Source organism: Balaenoptera borealis, assembly GCF_965194805.1.
Source record: "Balaenoptera borealis genome assembly, chromosome: 6".
In the NCBI taxonomy this organism is placed as follows: Eukaryota; Metazoa; Chordata; class Mammalia; order Artiodactyla; family Balaenopteridae; genus Balaenoptera; species Balaenoptera borealis.
This window is the reverse complement of record NC_138863.1, coordinates 87,739,838-87,767,095: the sequence shown is the minus strand read 5'-3', so window position 1 is coordinate 87,767,095 and position 27,258 is coordinate 87,739,838. Positions and strand designations below refer to the sequence as shown.

The following is a 27,258-nucleotide window of genomic DNA, read 5'->3' as shown; positions in this document are numbered from 1 at the left end:
TTTTCAATGTCTGGGGCCATGTTTGAAAATTTAAAAATGGATCTTACCCTATGCAGTTGGTCTTAAGAAATAACAGAAAAATATCCAAACCTATTTTTACATTGTAATGCAATTCTGGAGCTGCTAAAATAAACATGAATTTAGCAATGATTTTAAAATCAGAGGACTAGTTAAATGGTCTGGTTATGCCATAGAGATGAGCAATGCTTAGAGAAAATAAAATAGTGAAAATTAAGAAACAGTACAAAGAATGAAATTACACTTTAATACATGAATCAACTGATTCTTTTCTTGGTAGACTGATCACCTATACTTGCATTGATTTATGATCATATCTCAGCAATGTGGAATCATAGGATCTAGCCTGAGTAGGTAAATGTCACACGGTTTTTCACTATCTCTACTTTCTCTCATTACAAATCTTAGTTAAAACAGGTATATACACTACCAAATGTAAAATAGATAGCTAGTGGGAAGCAGCGGCATAGCACAGGGAGATCAGCTCGGTGCTTTGTGACCAACTAGAGGGGTGGGATAGGGAAGGTGGGAGAGAGACGCAAGAGGGAGGAGATATGGGGTATATGTATATGTATAGCTGATTCACTTTGTTATAAAGCAGAAACTAACACACCATTGTGAAGCAATTATACTCCAATAAAGATGTTAAAAAAATAAACAACAGGTAGAAGAGAGAGTCTGTTACCAATATAACAAAGTGAATACTGGGTCTTCCCACAAATATCAGCTATAAATTCTGGATCTATCCTTACGCAAATAAGAGTTATATACTCTGAGCAAAATATATTAAACAAGTACCTAAGGGCTCTGGATTTTTTTTAAAATAAAGGTAGTCAAATATTGAAAGTAAGTCAAAATTTGGAGTAACAAAAATTTTGAAGTGAATTCCCCAGTTTTATTTTTGTTTCCCTGAGGGTGGCCATAGTTATGGCTGTGATGGCAGTGTAGGAGGGGCACAGTTCTGGAAAAAGAGTCTAAAACTATCTTGCTTGAGAAATCAAGGAAAGGAAGTCAGGGCAATAACAGCTCGCTGGCGATTGAGAGGAAAACCCTAAAAAGGAGAGACTCAAAAAAGAGGAAAAAGTCCACGTATAGACTCAGACCAGATTTGTAGCTGACCCCAAATCTGCATGGGGAAAACTGAAAGCAGCTTTCAGCTAAGGCTGAAAACACTGAACTGAGATCTGAACTGCCATGTGTCACCACTGTATGTCATTTTAAAGTTTGAGTCTAAGCAATTTAATTGCCCAATAAAACAAAAACACACATACTTTGAGGGGCAATATTGAGAATTCATGGTCTATATAACATAATATATAAAATGTTCAGGATAAAATTGACATCCTTAACATATGGGAAGCAAGATCATATTACTCAGTTTTAAGAATAGGCAATAAAGTGGCACCAGTCTTGAGATGACCTAGATATGGAATTATCAGAGGATGGTATAAATATGTTTAGAGGTCAGGTAAAGTAAAATATGCTCATTAAAAAATAGATAGGAATATTAGAAGAGAAGCAGAAAATATAAAAAACAACTCAATGCAATATCTAAAGTAAATTTTGGAACTGAAAAATACAGAATTTAAAATAAGAAATCCACTAGTTTTACTTATTAGTGAAAGGTATATAATACAAGAAAAAATAAAATTGAAGGCAGATATATATAAATCAGCCACTTGGAAGAAGAGATAAAAGACTGCAAGATGTACAAAGCTTCAAAGACCTGAAGGTTAATATAAAAAGTTCTCCTCTCTTGAAAGGAGAAGAGAGAGAGACTAGAGATGACAAGACATTTTGAAGAAACAGAGGCAGGAAACTATCCATATGTGATGAAACACATAAATTCAGACTTAAGAAACTTATTAAAACCCAAATAAGATAAACTTGAAAAAATTCACACCTAGGTACATAAAGTCAAATGCTGAAAACTAAGATGAAGAGAAAAATTTTGCGAAACATAAAAATGCCCAGAGAAAAAATTACATATTAAATATAGGGAAAATACAATCGAAACTGTTCCAGACTTCTAAACAAAAAACACGAAGAATAGAAGACAATAGAAAGCCTTTTAAAGGACTGAAAGGAAAACAAAACAAACAAACAAAAAAAAACAAAGGTCAACAAAGAATTCTATGTTCAGTGAAAATATCCCCCAAGAATAAAGGCTTGGAGGCATTTTTCATATAAAGGAAAAACTAAGGGAATTTGCCACCACCAGACCCATACAGAAATACAGGCTAAAATAAATTCTTTAGGTTGAAGGAAAATGATAGCAGAGGACACATTCAAGAGTGAATGAAGAGCATTAGAAATGGTAAACATGTGGGTAAGTAAAGCTATATTTGCTCCTAGTTTATTTAAACACATATATTTGAATAAAAAATTTTAACCTATCGTTTGGAATTGATCATGTATGAAGGTATACTACGTATGCAAACAGCAAGATAAAGAGAGGCAAGGGAGTGTTAAATGGGCCTAGGTTGAAATGATTCTACATTTAAGTGATAAACCATTATCCTAAGTAGGCTGTGAAAAAAATGAAGATGGGTATTGTTATTTTTATAATAATCAATACAAAAATGTCAAGAGGAATAGCTAAGCTGCCAAAAAAATTAAAAAGGAATAATTCAGAAGAAGATGAAGGAGGAAACAGAAGAAGAAAAATCAAAGAAACCAAACAGAAAAAAAAAAATAAATTTCTAGACTTAAATTGAACAAACAATAATTATGTTAAATGATAATGAGCTAAACACTCCAGTTGTAAGTCAGAGATTATGAGAAAGGAATAAATACACAACCTACCTATCTGTTGTCTACAAAAAACACACTTTAAATATAGTTAAACAGATACATTCAAAGTGCAAATAGTAAGCATAAGAAGGCAGGAATGAACTATAATAATATAAGATAAAATATACTTGAAGGTAAAAAGTATTACCAAAGATAAAGAGGGACATTTCAGAATCACAAAGGGGGTCAATTCATAAGGAAGATATAACAATAATAAATGTTTATATTTCCTATAAAATAGCCTCAGAATCCATTAATCAAATTTGACAAAATTAAAGGGAGAAATGAACTACTAAATCACAGGAGATTTTGATGCCCGTCTCTCAGCAATTGATAGAACAATTAGTCAAAAAATATATTAAAAAAGATGTAAAGCATTTGAACACCATTCTTAATAAACACTTGACCTAATTGATATTTATAAAATATCATATGCAAAACTATAGATACACATTTCTTTGCAAGTACACAAATATGCTCACCAAGGTAGATCACGTGCTCTTCTATACAGTAAGTTTCAATTAATTTTTTTTTTTTAATTAATTTTAAATGACTGAAATCATACAAAGTATGTTGTCAGATCACATGGCATTATATTAGGAATAAATAACAATAAGATATTTAGGAAACCATGAAATATTTGGAAATTAAACCATATAATTCTAAATATTGGTCATATATCACACACAAAAGTAGAAAATATTTCAAAATCTATGATAATTTTATTACACAATACAGGTGACCCTCAAACAACTCAGGGGGTTAGGGGTGCCAACCCTCCATGTAGTCGAAATTCTGCATAGAATTTATAGCCAGTCCTTCCTATACTCAGTTCCTCCCTATCCATGGTTCCCCATCTGCAGATTCAACCAACCTCTGCTCATGTAGTACAGTAGTATTTACAATTGAAAAAAGTTTGTAAGTAGAACTGCACAGTTCAAACCTGTGTTGTTCAAGGGTTAACTGTACATCAGAGTTTGTAGGATACAGACAAAATAGTGCTTAAAAGGAATATTTTAGCTTTAAGTTTGTTTTTTTTTAAGAAAAAATGTCTAAAAACAACCACCTAATATTTTACCTCAAGAATCTAGAAAAAGAAGAGCAAAGTAAGTTGTAAGTCAGTCCAAGGCAAGTAGAAGGAAAGAAATAATAAAAATAAGAGTAGAAACAAGTCAGTTAGAAGACAAACAATAAATAAAATTAACTGGTTAAAAGCTGGTTCTTGGAAAACAGTCAATATATTAGATAAACAACTAGCTGGACCAATCAATGAAAATCAGAGGACACAAATCACCAACCAATATCAGGAATGAAAGAAGGATTGTCACTAAAGGTCCTATAGACCACTAAAGATCCTAAAGGGTCATAAAATAATATTATGAACAACTTTACACCAACAAAGTAGCAATTCATATGACATGGACAATTCCTTGAAAGACACAGGCTCGAGCTAACAGGAATCACTAAAGTAGTAATAAATACCCTGAATAGCTACCTCTGTGTCTACTAGTGAAATTTAGTTAAAAGCTAAAAACCTTCCCACAAAACAAACAGAAACAAACAAACAAAAAACCCCTCTAAACTCAGATGATTTCACTGGCAAATTCTATAAAATACTTAAGGAAGAAATAATACTATACAAACAAAAAAGTGTTTCATACAAACTCTTCCAGAGAATAGAAAGGCAGAGGAATATTTTCCAATGAGTTTTATAAGAACAACATTACCAAAAGCAAAGAACTTACAAGTAAATAAATCTGTAGATCACCAATACCCTTTATAAACATAGACACAAGTACCCATAATAAAGTATTAGCAAATTAAATACAGAAGTATATATGTATATTTAAAAAAAGATAATGACCAAGTGGGATCTATCCCAGGAATGCAAATATTAGGCCAATTTGAAAATCAATCTCTAATTTATCATAATAATAGAATAAAAGATAAAAGTCTTCTAATCAATTTAATAGATGCAGTAAAAACCTTTTTTAAAAATGCATTAAAATATCTCTCAGATAAGTAGTAATTAATATAACTTACTACTCTGATAAAAAAGAATGTTTAAAAAATACACAGGCACAGAAACACAGTCATAGAGTTACTATAGTGACACCATTTTGAACTCAAATACTAATGATAGAGATAGAACACTGGAAATACACTCACCTTGTCTCATAGCTTTTCTTTGTGTACTATGTTATGTTAGTCTACTCAGAAGCTAACAATTCAACTAACAAATATTTATACCTCTGTGTATTCTTGACTTAAAATACCCACACTCTACTTCCTTTTCCTCACCTGTAAAAAGATACTAGTAATAAAAATAAATTTAAAAAATTAAAAAAACAATACTTATCTCATGGAGTTTTTGTAGGATGAAATGAGTTAATTTATGTGAGAGGCTTAGAATAGTACCTGACACATAGTGTTTTGTGTGTTATCTATTATTAAAAATATAATATCTTATGAAACTGCTAATTATTTTTATATCACAGAATATGGATAAGAATCCCATATATTATGTTTTAGTAAGATTGTTGACATTTTACTGTCTCCAAACCGTTGTTATTTTGTGGGGATCCCTGTTTACCTCTTATTCATTTGAGAAAATGAATAAGTGATCCCTGTTTACCTCTTATTCATTTGAGAAAACCAGAATATTTCCCCCTTCTGAGCTATGCTTACTATTTTCTGTTTCCTCACAAGAGTTTTCATAACACATATTGTAATGCTCCAGTTCATTAAGTCTATTGCTTGGAAACTAACTGCATCCTAGCAGCAGGTGCATACCTCACCATTGATTATTTCCCTCCCTCTACTTCTCTGTGATTTAGTCCAGTCATGCTTGTCTTTAACTAAGATTTTAAAAAATTATTTAAAAAGATTTCTCCTCTCTAGACACACCCTGACAATCAGAGATGCACATTTACTCCCTCTAGCTGACAGAATGCAGTACATGCTTGAAACATGCAACCTTTTTTTTTCTTTTCAAATTAGAAGTACATTATTTTACTTATAAAAGTAATTCAAGCAACTAATAGAAAAAAATTTAAACTAGAAAACATAATCCCCTCCACTTCTTACCCTCACCTCCACAATAAGTGCCCATTTAAAATTGGAGAAATATGACTAAATTTCTATCTCAGAGTTTATATTTATTTCACTAACACCCACCATGAATGAGTGTGCCAGATTCTACACATACTTGATTATATTTGTCAGGGTTCAAACAGGAAAACCGAAAACTCTAAATTCGAAACAGGAAATTTGTGACAGATAATGGAAGAATTCAGAAACCAAATGGTAATCTTGAGATTAGTAACAGAAAAAGTCACTGCTATCACTCCCCAGATGGGACTGATAGCATACCAATTGTGGAGTGGCGGGAGGAATACATTCGGAATGCTGGCCTTGGTGGGAGGAATGTTTCTTTAATGTCACCGACATTGTTTAGAATTGCTAGCACATGGTTATATAAAAAACAGACTTTTAGTTGGTTTCAACCCGGCTTTTAAATTTTCTTCACACAATGTACCCCCTGATTTTCTGCAACCAGTTGTACTGTTGCTGCCGTGTTGCCCATTGGGTATGACATGGTGGAGACATGATGGGTGGAAGAGATGTTACCAGAATTAGGAAGCTGGAATTATCACCTGGAATTATGTAGAGACAAGGAGGCAGTGTCACTCAGTGAAGTTACTACCGTAAGGAGAGACAGGGGGAAGAAATAACCTGAGTCTCCTACCCATTCATTCCTTTGACAAATTCATCTGGAAGGCAACTGACATGGGTATCTTGGAGTCAGTACGCTTACAATGAAGAATGAAGAGAAGAAAGAAAAGGAATGGATTTAAGAGCAAACAGGCAAATAACTAGCACACTTCAGATACGAGATATTACCCAGCCACTCCAGCACGGAAGTAAATATTGTTTTCCTTTGATTTGTAGCTCGTTCAAACAATCTAAAATGTTCATTGGTCATTTGTTGTAAATGTTCATTGGTCATTTGTTGTTTTTCTTTTTTTCTGGAGTGTCTGCTTATATTATTTCTGAATTTTGTGGGGAAATGTTTGTGGAATCTTTTGAACTTTTTTGGTAGAGTTTCCTTATCTACTTTATCCACTTCTTAATAACTCTTTGTCATATATATGTAACAATTTCCCCCATTTTACCTTTAAACTCTGTCATTTCCATTCAGAAGTTTTAACTTTTATCTTGTCATGTATGTCAGTCTTTGCTATTATGTCATTCTTTGAAAGGTCTTCTGCACCCCAATAGTATAAAAACTGTCTTCTTATATTCTTTTTGGACTTTAATGGCTTCATTGTTCCTGCTTAATTCCTTAGTCCTTCTGAAATGGATTTGGGGACAGTGTCAGTTAAAGTTTAAAATCAATGTTTTCTTCAAGTCAGTGTCTAATTTTCCCAACAGTATTTATTAATTTATCCTTTCTTCACTTATTTGAAATGATACCATTGACATACTTAAATTATATTTTAAATGTTAAAGGTTAATAAACTTAACCTGCTAATTTCCTTCATTTTATAAAGGTAGTAGCATTAATCTTTGGAGAATTAAAAATAATTCCAAATAAGCCAACATGTCTTCAATATACTGATAATAATGTTAATTTTAGTTTCATATTTCCATTCTTGATAAATTGGCTAGCATTTTTGTCATTAGCTCTGGATTGCTTTGTTTTCTTTCTTTATCTTTTCATTCTCACTTTCCTTTCTAGCAGGATCTGGAATAAAAGTGGTAAATTTCCATTCTTTGAGGCATCTTGTTTATATCTGGCAACTAGTATCTATTTTCTACAAAACGATTCTCATAATCTAGCTGTACATAAAATTCCTCAAAAATATCTGAGCTCTGCAGGTGCAAGAGCTAACAGAAGAGCTGCCAGACATGATATCTGTTCAGACAAACTAACTCACTTGTAAATAACTTCAATTGTTAGATTTTTGTAATGGAGTTTGGTCTAAAGTAATTGGACCATAATTAGTCTGGGAGTGCAGAGATTTAGAATCTAGTCTTACATTTATCACTAACTATATAGTTAATATTTGGCAAATAATTAAACTGGGTTCAAATTCCCTCATGTTAAAATTAGGAAACTGAACTCTGATCTTTAGGACAACTGTAGCTTTGAGATACTATGATTATGAGAGCCTGTGCCTTCTATTCAAATAATTATATATTTCCAAGGTTGTAGTGTTTTAATTTTATGACATATATTAGTTCATAGCTACTACAAGAAAAAATTTTTGATAAGAGCATAACATCTACACACAGCCTTGTTTCTGAGGAAATGCAACTGATTTTACGGCCATCTGTTTTATGATGTAGATTTAGGAAATGCAATTTTGCAAAAAGTATAGCTTGCATACAATAGCAAAGCACCACTATGTTTGAAAACTAATACCTTTAAGTGTTTTTTTGTTTTGTTTTTGCCCTACACACTGTGTGGGGTTGCACTGTATTTTCTACCAGGTTGATACACGTGTTATTCACATCTGCTTATACATTCCAGCCATAAGTGCCTGCTATTGTCAATGACTCTCTCTGAAGGTAATAAAAAAATATAAAATGCATCCATCAAATAATCACCTAAGTATGCTATTAAAACTAAACGAGGGGCTTCTCTCGTGGTGCAATGGTTAAAAATCCCCTGCCAATGCCGGGGACACGGGTTCGAGCCCTGGTCTGGGAAGATCCCACATGCTACGGAGCAACTAAGCCCGTGTGCCACAACTACTGAGCCTGCGCTCTAGAGCCCACGAGCCACGACTACTGAGCCCACACACCACAACTACTGAAGCCCATGCTCCTAGAGCCTGTGCTCCACAACAAGAGAAGCCACCGCAATGAGAAACCCGTGCACCGTAACAAAGAGTAGTCCCCACTCGCTGCAACTAAAATAAGCCCACACGCGGCAACGAAGACCCAACACAGCCAAAAATAAAAAAAATAAAAAAACTATATGAGGTCATCTCTCACTTAGGAAGACACAAGGCTGTACATTTGTTCTATGCACTGAGGCAACTTGGCAAAATAACATTTCACTGCATGGCCACTATTATCAGAAGAACTTTTAAGTGGGTAAAATATTTTTAAAAACTTACTATAAGAAAGGATGACCTATTTGGTTTGTTTCCTGACTTTTACAGGAAGTTTGTAATACTACATTTGGCTAACTGAAGATGAAATGAAGTTGACAAACTGAATATAACAAAAGCAAACAAAATGTCAGTAGTCCTTTAAGAGATATATGCTACCACAGCAAAGCAAGAAGTGAGCCTTTCTAACCAGATTCCAAGCATATTCTGTCATATTACTGTAGGTATGAATCTTTATATCTCATGAGAAGGGCATGCAATTTGAAATATTTTTCTCTGAATAGATTATAGGTTAATTACTACAAAAAAGAGGGAAAATTGAATCTTAGGCAATTTTAATTTTTGTATGTTTTAATTGTTTGTATGTTTTAATTGTTTAATTGTTTAATTAATTTAATTAGCAATTTGATTAATTGTTTAATTAATTGTATGTTTAATTTTTGTATGTTTTAATTGTTGTATGTAAATCTTTTCATCTACTAAAGGAAGTTAGACTAAAGCTTTCACTCCCTTGAAATCAATTCCTTGGTTAATTTTAATACACGTTTTACAAAAGGTTTTCACTTGTATTTATTTTGATCCTCACAACAGTTAGATAGGTGCAGTATTATAAACCAATAAAATAAATGAAGAAATTCAAGACAGTATAGGAGACATGCCAAAACACAACTTGTTAGAGACAGCACTGAGGTGCTTCCATGTGGGAAGAGGAGGAATGTGAGTTTATTACAAATCCTCATTAAAAATGTCTCCTAAAACTTCTACAGATGTTGTCATGCTGCAATTTGTATGGAGTTAAGCACCATCATTCCATAACTAAAAAACCATGTTTTCTTCAAGCTACATTCTTTTATTCAATTGCCAAACCCTTACTGATCACCTGCTATTTACAAGGTCATACTATAAATCCTGTAGTAATAAAGATGAACAAAATATAATCAATCTGCCAAGAAGCTAAAATAAAAATCTGAATTTATATTATTTCTACATATGTTATTTGATTTTACCTTTCCAACAACACATTGTGCTTATCGGAAAAATGGGAAAACAAAGACTCAGAGAAGATAAATTACCTATTCTCTTTTACCTGTTAAATGCAGAATCAAAAATCACAACTTGAACCTCTATCTTTCTTGTAATTAAATGCACTTTCTACTATGTAATTCAGCTTGCTAGATGTTACAGATATTTATAGAATATGTCAGTTATATGGTTTTACATATATATATATATATATATTTTTTTTTTTGCCATAATTGGCTCTTGTTCCCTAAAAAAAGGAACCAAGATTAAGTATTCATTACATAAAAGATTAAGAAAATTAATTCAACTAAATAAAATTTAAAATATTTTATTTTATTTGGCTTTGGTTTATCAAATTGTAATTAAGAAATCAAATTTCACAAATATTGTTAATAGTTAATAAATACTATTAAATTTTATTGAATATTAATTATGTCTAAGAACTGTGGTATTTGTTGGGGCAGAATGCGAGGGGATTATCAGAAATAATAAAAACTAGTACTTTAACTTATAAGAGCATTCAACTGAGTATTGTTTGCATGATTCAACAAATCTTAACTTTGACTAGTTATATTATTATGGCATCAGTGGAAGTAAAATTTCTTAGGAGGACATTTTGGTATGCAAAAATTATTATCATAGAACATTACCTATTAGACATTATTTTTAAAATGGAAGTGACCTTGTCTTTAACCACAGGTATAACTTTCACTGACTGTACCTTTCTCTGATGTTTGAATTTAAATGGATACTAGAGCAAATAATATATTGTCTGACCATCTTGATTCCTCTTTTCTTTTAAAGTTTTCATGTAAAATGCAATTTGGACATTGTGCAAAAAAGAAATTCCAGTACCTTCACCTTAACTAAAAACTCTTATTATAACAGCAATAAAATAAATCCAGTGTTGTTGGCATGATCTTTCTAATGATACATATCTCTCCACGTGGAAGCTACAGTATCCATAGTAAAATATAGTGGTTAGATATGTCAGTAAATTATGTGTCATCTATTGGAATACTCTAGTTATTGCCAGAATTCATCATGATATTCAGACAAAAAATTTAATTAAACACTTTTAGAAACCAAGCAGAAATCAAATATTATTTATTAATATTATGTGAGGTACTGTGGGGAATATAAAGAACTATAAAGCCAGGTCTCATCCTTCAAGAAACCTACAGTCAATCTTCCGGGTAATGCAAAAATATCTGAATAATAGTCTTCAAAAGTGGCTGCTACTTCATTGCTGTAAGCCAGTGTCATTCCTTACATCAGGAGGTGGACTTTATTTCTCTTCCCCTTGAACCTTGCCTGGTTTGAATAAAGAAAAAGCAGCAGAACTGATATTCTGGAACTATGGAGCCCAAGCCTTAAGAGGATTGGTGGTTCAGCCAATCCTTGGAGTCCAGCCCCACTGCTGGAGGAAAATCCAAGTTAGATTACTGAATGATTAGAGGCTATGCTAGGGCCTGGGGATGAGCCAGACCATCCTCACATTTCTCATCTTCTATTTTCTCTGCTTCAGCTGAGCTTAAATCCCTTCCAAGAGGTGAAATGTTAACCTGCAACTTTTCTAACACTATACAGAAATAAAAACACTGGAAATTGACTTAAAAAACACTCTTTTCCACTAATATTTTATGATAATAATTTCTGGTTCCTGAGAATGTCTACATTCTATATAAAAGTATCTTTTTAAAATGGGTATATCTTTTTCTCTTTCTAAATAAAATTTCTCTTTAGCTTTGTTATCTAGAAAGCTCCAAGTATCAGAGGCAAACATGCAGAGGTCCAAGTCTTTGACATCAATTGTCCAATCTAATAAAAACTCAAAATTTTAACGTGTATCCTATTTTTAAACACAACAAAAAATTTGTCTTGAGGAAAGCCAATATATAATCCATCTCAACATCATTTAAGAATACAGCTTGTAGTAAAACAATTTAAATATGCAAGAACTCAGGGAGCACTGCACTCACACACTGTGCTTAAGTCTTCTACTAGAAAAAGCATAGCATACAACATCCAAGATGACGGGGGAAAATTCAGCCCAATGTGTATAGAAGCATAATAAGATGATATCAAAGGTGGCAGAAGAGGCTGTAAATCTTATATGCCTTGGACAAGAAGAAATAATATAACCAAATAAATGGGTTCAAAGAACAGGAAAAAAAAATAAGCATTTTTAAAATATTCACAACAGGTTAACATGAAAGGATATCATTTAAAGCTATTCAATCAAATGATAGATACCAAATGGTACTAATGTCACTATAAAATGTATTACAATGCTAACTACCTAAACAGAAATACAAACCTTTGAAAATACCAAAATAATTTTTTTAAACCAAAATGTAAGGAAAACCATACAGGAAATAAAACATAATAAACAGTAAAAGTACAAAAGATAAAAAGACAGAATTATGGATAAAAATACCAACTAAATAGAAAATATAAATGTGCTTAATTCACATATTAAAAACTTATGAATGCTAAATTAGAGAGTGAAAATTTGATGAGGTATAAGATATATATAGTCACAATACATCTCACAAACTTTGTCAATTAATAATAGGGGAAAATATTTTGCTTTGCAGAGCAACCTGGAAGAAACAAATTTAAACAAATGAATAAAGTTAACATTACCAATAATCAGCCAAAACATCATGTGCCTTCTTACAAGAGCAAGAGAAAGAGAAAGAAAAATGTCACATTTGTGGTATTTTGGCTAAAAATGTAGGTATATAACCATGAGGAAGCATTGAACAAACCTAACTGAGGAACAGCATACAAAACATTGGCTGATACTCTTCAAATACGTCCACATTAAGAAAAACAAAGAAAAGTACACGAAATGTTCCAGGTTAAAGAAACTAAGGAAGCATAAAGAAACTAAGGAAACATACAATATATGATTTTTGGACCAGAAATTTTTTTTAAATTTCTTTTTCCTCTTCATTACTTTTCCTGTTTCTCATTTTTTCCCCTATTACTATCCTCCTCCTCCTTCTCTTTCTTTTCCTTTTTCATCTTTCTCTTTACATTTTTCTTCTTCATCTTCTTTTATTACGAAGACATTTTTAAGGTAAATGGCGTAACTGGAATAAGATATATATATTGTCTATTAGCATTATTTCAGTGTTATAGTTCCTGATTTTGATAATAGTACTAGAATATCGTTATCCTTAGTCAATATACACTGGAAGGATAGTCTTTTAAACAAATTGTTTTAGGGAAATTGTGTATTCAAGTGAAAAAGAATAAATCTTGACCTTGACTTCTTACATTACACAAAAATTAACTCAAAATAAATCACAGATTGAAATTTAAAATATAAAAATTTAAAACTTTTAGAAAACAGGTGAAAATCTTTATGACTTATACAGTAAGCAGAGAGTTCTTAGACATGACTAAAAAGGCATGATCCATAAAGGAAAAAAGTAACAATAGATTGTACATTACCAGCATTTAAAGCTTTTGCTCTGCAAAGGACTCTATTAAGAGAATGAAAAGACAAGCCACAGGCTGTGAGAAAATAACTGCAAATCTCATATTTTCAAGACAAAAGACTTATATCCAGAATATACAAAGAACTCCCTAAATTCAATAGTAAGAAAGACACTACACCTAGAGGACATGTGGGTGGCAAATACAGACATGAAAAAAATGTTTAACATCATTAACCATTAAGGAAATGCAAGCAAAATTTTAGACAGAATATAACTACACATCTATTTGAATGGCTAAAATTAAAACAAATCCCTGACTATACAACGTACTACTGAGTATATGGAGCAACTATACAGATCTCATATATTGCTGGGGGGTGTAAAATGTTACAGCCACTCTGGGTAACAGTGTGAAAGTTTCATAAAGTTTCATACTTGCTGATGATCCAGCAAACATAGTGCTGGATGTTTATCCTAGAAAAATAAAAACTTATTTTCACAAAAGATCTATACATGAATGTGCCTCGTGGCTTTATTTGTATTAGCCGCAAACAACCCAAATGTCCTTCAACAGATTAATGATTAAACATTAATATATTAATATCATGAACGCTATTCAACAATAAAAAACAATGACTATCGAGACATGCAAACACTTGAATATATCACAAGGGAACATACTGAGTGAAAAAAATAAAAGCCAATCTCAAAGGATTACATTTCACATGATTCCACTTACATTGGGTTGGCCAAAAACGATCGTTCAGGTTTTTCCATAAGATGTTATGGAAAAATCCGAACGAACGTTTTTGGCCAACCCAATAGAATAACATTATATTAATGAGAACAACTGCTGCAGGGGATAAAATTAAAGGGAAGATGTAACTATCAAGGGGTAACAGAGGAAGTTTCTATGTGATGATGGAACAATTCTGTGCACCAAATGTGATGATTTGACATTTATATATGCAATAATTTGGTCAAATTTATACACGCAATTATTTTTTATAAAACATACAACTCCCTCTAAAAACAGAGTGCATGTGTAAGCTGGTGAAGTACAAATACTACCTGTATGTGAGTTACTAATAATTTATTGATGTCAATTCCTTGGTTTTGACAGTGTACCATGGTTATGTAAGATACTATCATTGTGGAAAGGAGTGAAGTACATACAGAAACTCTCTGTATTCTTTTTACAACTTTATGTGAGTCTTAAAACATTTGAAAGTGAAAGATTATGTTAAAAAAGGAAGTACACGGGGGGAAATGTCTCTATTGGTACTTGTGCTGCAAAGGCTTTTGATAAAAAAAATAAACATCCAGTTTTGATTAAAAAATAATAATATAGTAAGATTGTACACACACACAGCCCTCAGCCCCAAATTTTACTAAATTAAGGAACACTTTACTAAATAAAGGCTATCATTCATAGTCATTATAAAAATGTCCCACTAGTTCCATGGTAATTTAATATTTTATTGAATACATTATCCAATGCAACCAGAAAAGAGAAAACAATTAGAGGCATAATAATTGAATGAAAATTATTTTCACGGGAGGTTATTTGACAGTTTACCTAGATAATCTGGGGAAATCAATGACAAAACTAACACAATGGTAAAATAGTGTTAAAGGATCCAAGTACTTAAAGGATCTAAAATTAACATGTAAAAGTCAGTAGCTTTCATATGTACAAATAATGGTCAGTTAGAAGATGCAATGGAAAAGAGAACTCCATTATAAAAAAAATAAAGATAAAATACTTGTGAATAAACTTAATAAGGTATTTGAGAATCCTACAACAGGAAATCTTTGAAAACACTAAAAAAAGAAATCCCACAAAAGTACATTTAAATAATATCTCATGTTCTTAGATATGATGACAGAACATTGTAAAAATTCTATTATCCCCAAGTTAATATAAAAATCCAATAAACTAATTACTTCTGGAGATATGAATTATATTAAAATATATATGGAACAAACATTCAACAAAACCTAGGAAGGCTCTAAATAGGATATCAGTGAGAGGAAACTAGGCCTATAAGATAATAAAACATACTTCAAAGCCTCAAGAGTCAAAGTAGGGTGTAACTGACACATGAATAGGTGGATTAGTGGAAAATACTTTAAGAAAGTTCAAAAATAGATTCCAATATATAATAAAATTTTAGTAATATGAAGAAGGTCACAGCTTACATTAATGAGAGGGAGAGAACACTAAGAAAAGGTGTTGAGACAACTGGACAGAAATTTGGGAAAATATAAGCAGGCACCCATAATCCAAATCACTCAACCACAAAGTTCCAAAGGGATCAGAGATCTAGATGTAAAATTTTAAAAACGTATACCACAAAGCACGGAAAAACCTTTCTAACTGTGACTTAAAATCCAGTTGTACTAAAAGAAAAAACACATTTATTTGGTTACAATACACAATGACAACCAAAAGACCAAAACCAAAAGGCAAATGACAAAATCAAAAGACAAATGACAAGTTAGAAGAAAATATTTGTATTATATATAAAAGATAAAAGACTAATCTCCTTAAGTTATAAAGAACTCGAACATTGCAGAAGAAAAGACCAAACATCTGAAAAAAAAAAAGAAAAAAAAGACATGTACAAATATTTGGGGAAAAAAGTGTTCAAATGGCTCTTAAACATATATAAAATACTCAATTTTATTCATAGTGAGATAAATAAAAATCAAAACTATGCTAAATATTATTTCTTGCCTATCAGATATAAAAAAAATAAGAATGCTCTATTGCAAAGTCTTTGAGAAAATCTTATATTTTATTCTTTGCTGATGGAATTCAAAATGGAATTCCTTTTGTAGAAGGAAGTAGGACATACTCAACAAAGCCATGTATTCATATACAAATATATTGTAAATGTAAAATATATTTGACAAATAACAATATACGTTACAACCAATGTAATGTGTATGTACACACATACACACACACATAAGTGTATATATACTTTCTATCTCTGTCCATTGAGAGGAACTAGAATCAGAACACACCAAGAAGAGTAAGCACATTTAGATCTAGACTGAAGGCCCCTCTAGGTAAATTCATAAAGAAAAATAAAAATGTATGGATGCATAATAATATTTCAAAGAAAGAAGGAAAGTGATGAGGGAAAGAGGGAGAAAGGAATGAAGGAAGGAAAAAAAGACTGACATAACTAGGAGAAATCATTTGAAGACCTTAATATAATAACTGATTCAGGCAAAGACCATCAATGGATGCAAATCATTGGATAAAGGTAGTTTGTGGAACAGGTTATCTGCAAGATTTCAAAATATCAGCATGTGTATTATTTATTACGAGAGGAAACAGCTACTTTTGAAATGGAGACATGATATATACCACTTTAATCAAATAATCATATTTAGCTTCACTAATAATGAAACACACCAATATTATTTGCCTTTTGATGTGATAAAATAAGAAGTATGCATCATCACCTATGTAGTACCTTGCCAAAAATGTGTACCTTGCACTAATCATTGGGAAGCAACCACAACACCCAGACTGTATGACATACTAAACACAATTGACCTAAACTCTCAAAAATGTTGAAAAAATGAAAGGCAAAACTAATTGGGGGACTGGTATAGATCAAAGGAAACAAAATAATCATAAAATATAATTCTTGTTTGGTTTTTGCGGAGAGGTGCTGAAGGTGGGAAGGGAGTCGTGGCTTGGAATCATTGAAGCAATTACCAAAATGTGAATATAAGCTCTATATTAGTAACGTAATTTTATTATGAGTGTTCAAGTTTTTGGATGTGATAATATTGAGATTCTGCAGAAGACTGCCCTTTTTCTTAGGGGATATTTTCTGTAATATTCAATGGACATAGTATCTTCAATAACTTCAACTTAATTTCAATGGTTCAAACTGACAGAAAATGAGAAATATTAAGAAATTAATATTAACATTTGTTAGATTTAAGTAAACAACATATGGGTGTCTAATGCAATATTCTTTGAAAGTTTTTCTATAAGTTTGAAAATTTCCTAAATTAAAATTTGGGAAAATTCAAATATAAATAGGTACTGAAACCTTTCAAAATTTTGGGTTGTTTTGATTTTGATATTCACTGGATTTAAGTCAAAGTTATTTCAAATGATAATTGTCATCAAGAAAAATCTAAAATTGGAGATATTATGTAATAAAGAATTGTAAGATTCTCTTGATTCAGTTTCAATAGTCTGCAATAGTTTTTTCAAAGTAAACATATATTTTATGAAAATGACATTAGTATTCAGATTGGAATTTTTTAAACTGTAAATTATTAATGTACTTATAAAATGTTATATTCTAATTATATATTGAATTAATTAATATAATTAATAATTTATTAATTTAGAAAGCATTTTTCATCTGGAATTTTCTGAGTTTTTCTATGCAAAGTTTTGTAAATGTGTGGTTTTCTTAGGAAATAAGAGCCTATTAGTCAAAACACCTAGGGAGTCAATACTGAAATTATAAAGGCAAGTTTTATATACTTTTCAAAGCAAACTGCATTTTATGCAGAATATACTCTACATGATTGAAGGATTTTCAATATTTTCCAAAATCAAGATCTTTTGTTTTTGTTATATTATGGTACTCTCTATGAAGATTACTTGCTTGTCAATAATTGAGCAAGTCAAAATTTATTTCATCGTAACTCCAAAGTATGAAATTTATTGATTGTTTAACTACTTGTAGAAATATCTAAAGTGGTCAGTCAATATCAGTTTGTGTTTTATAACTGTAACATTTTTCTGTAGAGTTAAGTATTTCAGTGTTCCCTGGATATAATATAAATGGGTTTCCATTTCCTATTATTCAAGATTGCCTAGTGTGACAATTTTTAAAATATTGAGGATTTATTTTTTTTTTAATTATGGACTTATGGAACACACACACGTGTGTGCACACACTGCATAGTACTGTCGTATTATCCTACTTTAAATAAGTGAGAATTGTTCCGGACATGTTTTGTTCTCACATGACCTCCTAATCATTGTGTATATTACCTTATGTAGCAAAAGATGTAATAATGTTAAGGTTCTTGAGAGAAGGACATTATCGTGGACTATTTGGGTGGCCCCCCAACTACAATCACATGCATCCTTATACCAGACAAGTAGAGAGAATTTTGAGACACACATACAGAAAAAATGATATGTGAAGATGGAGGTAGAGATTGGAGCAAAGCAACCACAAGCCAAGGAATGTCAACAACAGCTGGAAGAGGCAAAAAAATGTAATCTCTTCTAGATCCTCTGAGGTGAGCACAAATCTATCAACACCTTGATTCAAACTTCTGACCTCTGGAACTGTGCAAGAATAAATTTCTGTTGTTTTAAGCCATCCAGTTTTTAGTAACTTATTATAGCATCCCTGGGAAACTCATATAAATGGGTAACCTAACCAGGATAGCTGAAACAAAATGATACAAAATGTATCAATGAACATGATGATAAACCAGCAGAAACTATCCAACCTGGAGAACACAGAGAAAGATAATTGAAGAAAAATATTTACAGGTTATTTGGAAATTATCAAGCATTCTAACATATGTGTAATTTTGGATCCCAGAAAGAGAAAAACAGATAAAGGACAAGACTTTTTGAAGAAATAATGTCTGAAAACTCCCCAGATTTGGTTTTAAAAAATTACAGATTTGGGCTTCCCTGGTGGAGCAGTGGTTAAAGAATCTGCCTGCCAATGCAGGGGACAGGGGTTCGAGCCCTGGTCCAGGAAGATCCCACATGCCGCGGAGCAACTAAGTCTGTGTGCCACAACTACTGAGCCTGTGCTCTAGAGCCCGCGAGCCACAACTACTGAGCCTGTGTGCCACAACTACTGCAGCCCGTGCACCTAGATGTCATGCTCCGCAACAAAAGAAACCACCGCAGTGAGAAGTCCGTGCACCGCAACGAAGAGTAGCCCCTGCTTGCTGCAACTAGAGAAAAGCCCACGCACAGCCATGAAGACCCAATGCAGCCAAAAAAAAAAAAAAAATTTTGTTTAAAAAAAATACAGATTCAAAAAGCTTAATAAACTCCAAGAGGGTAAATATAAAAAGAAAAACTCCTAGACATTTAAACTATTAAGAGTAAAATCAAAATGAAAAATCTTAAAAGCAGAGAGAAAAATATGATATATTGTATACAGGGAATAATGATTTTTTGACTTTTAACAAAAACAATGAAAGCCAAAAGGCATTGGAATTACATAAAATTCTATCAATTAATAATTCTATATTTAATAAAGTTATCCTTAAAAATTGAAACTGAAAGACATTTCGCTATAAACAAACTTTATCTCAAAATGGATCACAGACCTAAATGTCAAAGTTAAACTAAAAAACTTCTAGAGGAAACTGGAGAAAATATATGAACTGTGTATTATACAAAGACTTTTTAGATAGAACACAAACAACTTGAACCGTACGAAAAAAATATTCAAATCTGACACTGTTAATTTACAATTTTTGTTCTTCGAAAGAAACATTTAAGAAAATGAATAGACAAATCACAGATTGGGTGAAATTAATTGCATACCACAGTTAAACAAAGATTTGTATCCAGAATACATTAAGCACTTACACAACTGAAAAAGGAGAAAATAAACTATCCAATTAAAAGATGGGCAAAAGAGTTAAAGACAATTCACAAAAAAGGTTATGAATGTAGCAAATAAGTTTATGAAAAGATGTTCAGCAATATTGGTCATGAGGAAAATGCAAATTAAAACCACAGTAAGATACCACTACAAACTCACTATCTAGAATTAGAAATAGACAATACCCAAATATTGTCAAGAATGTGGAGGAACTGGAGCCCTCATACATTGCTGGTAGGAATATATGTATATAAATTATACAGTCACTTTGGAAAACAGTTTGGCAACTTTTAAAAATAATGAACTTATCCTTATCATATAATATAGAAACGTAATTACTAGGAAATAAGAAACATACATCCAGAGAAAGATTTTTATGTGGAAATTTATAGCAGCATTATTCCTAACAGCCAAAACCTAAAAATAACCAAAATGTCAAGCAACATGTGATGGATAAATACAATGTTGTATGTCCATACTCGTGGTAACAACTGAACAACTGTATAATTGTTCCTTAAACTCATCAAACTATAAATTTATGACATAAATTTTATAACAGGTAACCCAAAAATAAATTTAACTTGATCAACTGTCATAAATATACTCTTCAACTATTCTAAGGTTTTGTAACTAGTAAACTTTCTCACATGGCAATAATCAATCAACATAATTTAATGAGTACCACAAATATATATGTAAAGAAGTCTTCCTTCTGAACATAAAAGAAAATGTATGATGTTATCCCCTACATTCAAGGCACATAAATATTGTTTTTCCTCTTGGTTTTATTTTAACCCTCTCAAGGAGGAAGGAACTGCTTTTCTTGTGCAACTTTTATATGACAGGTACTGGTTTAGATTCTTTACATGTATTATTAAGTTAACATTGACTTTTAAAAAACGTGCATGTTATAATAAACATTATATGTTTGGTTTCAGAATATCGATGAACCTGTTGATGGTCAGATAGAAAGCAGAAAAACTGGAATTTGAATCAGGGCTTCAAAGTATGTGGTTTTCCTTCATTTTGGCTTTTTTTCCCCTTACATATGAGACTAAAGATACCCTTGTTCACAAAACGTAACTACTAGGACCCAAAATTAAGACCATCTGTATTGATAATGGCTTAACTGTTTGCTTCAGGAAATTACTGTAAGCCAATTTATCTGGACAAATAGTTTAGTTCTAGGCAAAACTCTCTCCTATCAGGACAATATATTGCTCATCTGGTCAAACAACTCACTTTTCAAATACCGATTTACTTATTAGGTCTCACTTTGAATCTCTTGATGCTGTGTGTTCAAATACTAAACAGTTATATCACAGATGTTTCCCATCTTATTTACTCATTCTAGCCCAGACCCCCAAAATCCTATAAATATTACCAACTGACTGCCCCATTCTAAAACACTTCCAATACTCTTTCAATGTCATGTTTTCTCTTGCTGCAGTAGGCAGTCCTTAGAGGACAAACTTTGGCTTAGGTCTTCTATTTAAATTATATGAGAATTTTCCTCTTGTTTTTGTTTGTTTGTTTGGTCTCTGAGAGTGTGACTTAGTGATAGATCCTATCAACAAAATTTCCATCCGCTGGATTTGCTGGATCTTAAATTTCAGACAGCTAACCAATAGCATGGGAGCCTAAGCCATGAGGTGTGCCAGCAACATATATATATAATCAACCATTGCCATTCTTTCAGGATTTCTTCTCGTTTTAAGTGTATGTCTCCTCCAAGTCAGAGGCTAGCTTTTTAAAAAACATGTATTTCACATCTTAACTCTAATTTTTATATTTCTAAGTGGCAAAATTTTATCAAAGATAATTTTAAATTACAGTAGGATTTAGGGAACTTTCAATATAAATAAAATTGTTCATTTGAGAAATATCTTAAAATAAAAAAGGGAACAAAATTCCAAATGCCTAGTGATCTCCATTTTTTGATTGGTTTGAGGAAGCTTCTAAATAATTTTTTATAACAACACTGCATCCTGAACGTCTCCCTTAAACAAAACAAGTAAAATCTGTGAAAATGTAAAACATTCTTTCAGACCTTCCACATTGTAGCCTGAACATGACAACTTTTATCCTACTCTTGCTCTTCCCTTATTATATGTCCCTCCATCTACTCTTCTATTTTTTAATAAATTTATTTATTTATTTTTGGCTGCGCTGGGTCTTCATTGCTGCGCACAGGCTTTCTCTAGTTGCGGCAAGTGGGGGCTACTCTTCGTTGCGGTGCGCGGGCTTCTCATTGCCGTGGCTTCTTTGTTGCGGAGCACAGGCTCTAGGTGTGCGGGCTTCAGTAGTTGTGGCGCACGGGCTTAGTTGCTCCACAGCATGTGGGATCTTCCTGGATCAGGGCTCGAACCTGTGTCCCCTGCATTGGCAGGCAGATTCTTAACCACTGTGCCACCAGGGAAGTCCCCATGTACTCTTCCTATACTCCTCTTTCTAACCCACTTCCTTTTAGTTCTGGGGGACCAGAAACTCACAAAGATAAACTGTCTCTTAAAGTTAATGCCAGTTCAGAACAGAGCAAGCCCATTACGATTGATTTTAAGCCTTGATCTCAGTCTGAGCTGAAAACCATTGTTAAAGACTTTTAAAGCCTAGATAAGATAGAAGGAAATTTACAGATCAATGTAGAATAGATCTGGAAACATATAATCAAGGGTTCCCTGATCTGTATCAAATTGGTTCATGTGTTATTAGGAACCTCATATGTGAAAATTTATACAGGAAGGAAATAATGAAGGTGACCTAAGAAACCCAGATTTGTTTGATTCTTTATTTTGTACATGAACATCTCATTGTTCCAGCGCTGTTTATTGAAAAGACTAGCCATTTTCTTTGACCTATGTTTAAAAAAAATCAGTTGATTATATTTATGGGAGTCTGTTTCTGGTTTCTGTTGCCTTGATCCATGTGTCTATACCTCACCAATACAACACCGTCTTGATTACTGTAGATACATACCAGAAAACATATTTTTAATCCTAACTTTCCCACAGATTAAAACCCTGTAAATTTAACTTACTGAAGTTTTCCCACACAATGTTTGCATATTTAATTTTTCCCTGACTGGTTTCCTTATGTGGAAAATAGTTATTAAGTTTAGCTTGCGTTCCCAGAATGTACTGAATGAAACTGAACTAAGAGGAACCATCCTTCACTTCAGAAGATGAGTAGGAACATATTGAAAACATTTGCAAGCAATCATAGGACCATATGGTAGGGGGAAGGGAAGAGGAGAAAAGGAGTCATTGTGGGGCATTGTGAGAAAAGGAGGTAGGTGTAATTTAGCATGTGCAATATGGACAAGAAGAGGAATAGCACTGAGGTAAAATATTTTACTCTCCTGGCATCTTTGCTCTTCCAAGGTTAACCTATTGACGTCTGACCAAGCAAGTTCATAGTGTGGATGAACATAAGACACATAGGACGCAACAAATTCTTAGAGTAACATTTCCAACCAGAGTTTTCTTATGTAAAAAAAGATTCATGAAATATAAAAGCTAAGATTTTAAATGGTGCTTTTTCCACAAACATAGCAGCCAGTTTGCAGAGCTAAAGTCCTTCTGTTCCACTGATAAACGTCCCTTTACAGAGATATGGCTACCAGATGGTCATTCTATCTCCATCACCCACTTTCCCAAAAGAAATAATACTAGCTGCTGATTTTTCCCTCTAACCTGAATATATTTAGCTTTCTTTTGCAGTACTTCACACTGAGAGTCTAATTCTGAGTCAACCTGGAACAGCCTCATTGCATTCATTTTGCCTGAGTCTTTCTCATTTTCTTTTTTATTAACCTTAAGGCAATTTGGAAATACTTTTGCAATCATTTCACTTTTATGATAAACGGTTTTGTAATAGTTTTCAAAGAAACAATTACAAACGTCCTTCCCCCCCCACCCCTCTTTTTTCTTTTAGCCCTATTCTCTTAAATCAGCATAGCTTGAGTTTGAGCACAGACTCCATTTCTGCTGAGTTAATATCTTCAATTTGGACCAGTTTAATCCCTGGACAGTCCTTTTTCTTACTTATTGTGTAATTATTTAAAAAGACACTAGTTTTTATGATTCTAGGAATTTTCAAATTGTCCTAATTTTGAAATCAATGTATGTCTGATAGCCACTGGCTATGGACCCTACTTAAGTGCTGAATCTTAAGTGTGCTGTATGTGTATGTATTTGCTAAGTTGCTTGCACCCTGCTAAGCAGAGTACACGTCTAATCCTACTGATTTTAAAACTCTGTGCAGACATCACAAAATGCCCAAATAAAATAAACCGTGGTACTATAAAACTCTAGTAGTCTACAGTTTGTAGCTTTTGCAGAGTGTCCCATTATCACTAGGATTTTAAAAGTCATGAAAGATACAGCCCACCTGAAGTACGTAATTGGATCAGGAGATCTTTGTTTGTTTAGATGTTCTCTCTCTTCCGGAGTTTTTTTCCCTTTATATTTCTTTCTTCTTTCCTTCTTTCATTCCTTCTTTCCTTCTCCCTCCCTCCTTTCTTCTTCCCACGTATCTTTCTCTACAAAAAAGAAAATACAAAAAGCACATTTGTAGTTCTAAATGACATGTTACCAGCTCTTCCCTTAGAATTACATTGGATGTCACTGTTTCTTCTGTTCTGATGGCCTGTTCACAAATTCAAAACTGTATAAATTGAGCCAGAGATCAACTTAAAGAGTAAATTCAATACCTAGGACAAATGTATGAACACCCACATATACATACACATAGAGAAACGTTAAATTGGACATTCCAACATTGTTCCTAAGAGAGTTGTAAACAAAATGAAGATATCTACAATCTTGGATATACCTCCTTTAATGATAAAGTTAACTTAGTAAATCTTTCAGAAATATCCATTGTCTGTCAAATTTTGGTTCCACAAATGGAAACTACAGTTGATCTGCTACACTGCCTACCAGAAAAGGATGTTCCATAGCATTGGACTTAGAAGCACTAAAAAATTCTTCCTGGTTTATCATTTCAGTGGTTACGTCATTTTTCTACAATGAAGATATACTTGTATTTCATAACATTGATACATTTTCTTGGACTGTTGTAGCTGTGTTTATCAACAGGTCATGTCTTTGAGGAATCAGTTACCATAAATACCTACTATAAAGGCATGTATAAAACAACAGAGGATTCCTGCTCCAATCAGGGATGACAATTCCACAAATACTTCTGTATGAATGTTAGAACTATGCCTTTACAGTTTGTTTTGACCTCAAGCCAATTTAGGCAATTTCTAAAGAATAAGAATACACATTATACTATTGCATAATGTAATTCAGTGCTAAAGTCTTATGCTTCACCTATCATTTGCCCTCAAGCCCCAGTGAAAATTGTAGTGCCTATGCCCTGAACTCTCTGATCTTGAATTTTCAAAAGAAATTTAAGTGACTCAAATAGAGGTTAAAGAATTTATTCAGCTCTTGTGAAACAGAGCATCTGAAGATGTAGTAGCTTCCTAATTGAAGCAGTCAGAGTTTTGACAGCATAGGGAGAGCTGAGTAGCTGCCTTTATGGTTTTGATTTAGGCCGCGATTTTTGACTTTAGGCAAAACTCATGGTTGCAGGTCATGTCTTTTGCTTGGGTTTACAATAACCATCAGAACAGTTTTTCCCAGAATTATTTTTGCAAGCCTTGTGGTTTATAAGCAAGTCACAGTTCCTAAGGCAAGATAGAGAGATAGCAGAAAGGAAAACAAAGTGAGTATATGGGGGCCGGGTGGGAGAGGGACAAAAGCCAGAAGGCAAGAAGGAAAATGGCGATGCTCTATCTCTTTTGTTTAATTCTTTTACATCTTATATTTTGGCCCTCTGCTGCAAGTGTGGATGGGCAAAGTCTTCCGTGACATACCTCCCCATTTTGATCAAATCATACATTTAAATGTCTGGGATAGTTTACTGATGTGGACCTTTAAACGGATAAGGGGGAAGTGGCCAAAAAAGACACCTCTTAAGTTAAGTATTTCAAAATGTTCCCACAAGTAGTCAGTTGAATTATCTCATTAGAAAAAAATAATTATATGGGGGAATTACTTTGCTATGTAAATTTCACTTGTGTTAGAACCCCCGCCCCAGGACACACACACAAATTTCAAATTTATAAGCAAACTGTTACCTTTTATAAAAAATGCATTGAAGTTAAGAAAGAGAGGAACACTCAGAGGCAGGTGGGGAACTTTTTTTTCTTTCTCCAAGATGAAGGAAATTAAAGGAAGCTTCCAAGAATTGGTTTGTGACATGCCAGGATGGAGAGTCCTCATGATCCTTAGCTAAGGAAGGGAAACTTCATGAGCCTCAGATAGAGGAGATGAGACCTCATAAACTCAGCAGGGGAGGGTACAGTGAGTAATATACTTACAAGTTAACCCCACTTCAGATAGTATATTTTAAAAGGAGTATTAATGATATATAATTTAAATTGATCATTGTATTTATTCTGCTAAATATTAATGATTTATCATATTTTGATATTTTGTCTTTAAATAATGGTAGGTAGCACTCTGTTTTTATGGAAGGGATGATATGTCATCTTATTTATAGTACTTACTACCATTTGATGTATATATGTTTATGTATATGTGTATATATATATATATATATATATATATATGTAATTTTTGTTTGCTGTTGATTCCTCTGAACTAAAATGTGAGGTACAGTATTCAGAGGTTTTTTTTTTGTTTATTTCTTTTACTGCTATGTTCCTAGGACACATTATAGGCATTCAATAAATACTTTTTAAAATTAATGAATAGCAATCATAATATCTTGATCATACTACATGTATCACATCCAAGATTTATTTCAATAAAAGCAAACCATACACAGCACTTTCTTGTGTATGAAAAGATGTGTAGATGTCTTGGATAGGGCTCCAAGTTATTCTTTCAGGATGGATCATTTCAGGAGAAAAATATACTGATTGTGTTGGGACCTCAAAATGTCTCAGAGTGTTCCATGTATTCTCAAAGTACATCAGAAATCTGTTGCACAATCAGACCCTTGCATCAGGTACTGGGAATACAAAGATTCTAAGTTAGTGTCTATTTCAAACAATGGTCCTAAAATTGCCCCAAAGGGATTAAAATAATCTGTGAAAAAAGAACTATAGGTGAGTTGTTATCATATTTCATCACCTTCAAGCCAACATATTGAAAAATAGACATGGATACAACAAAT

General features: G+C 32.7%; 1 long non-coding RNA gene across 1 annotated transcript in view; it reads left to right on the top strand.

Moving 5' to 3' along the window:
- Positions 1–585: 585 nt before the first annotated feature.
- LOC309630516 overlaps positions 586–27,258 on the top strand; it is a 234,750-nt gene continuing 208,077 nt past the window's right edge. Inside the window, exon 1 of the long non-coding RNA XR_014245729.1 lies at positions 586–682. This is a non-coding gene — a long non-coding RNA (uncharacterized lncRNA). The remainder of the gene's footprint in view (positions 683–27,258) is intronic.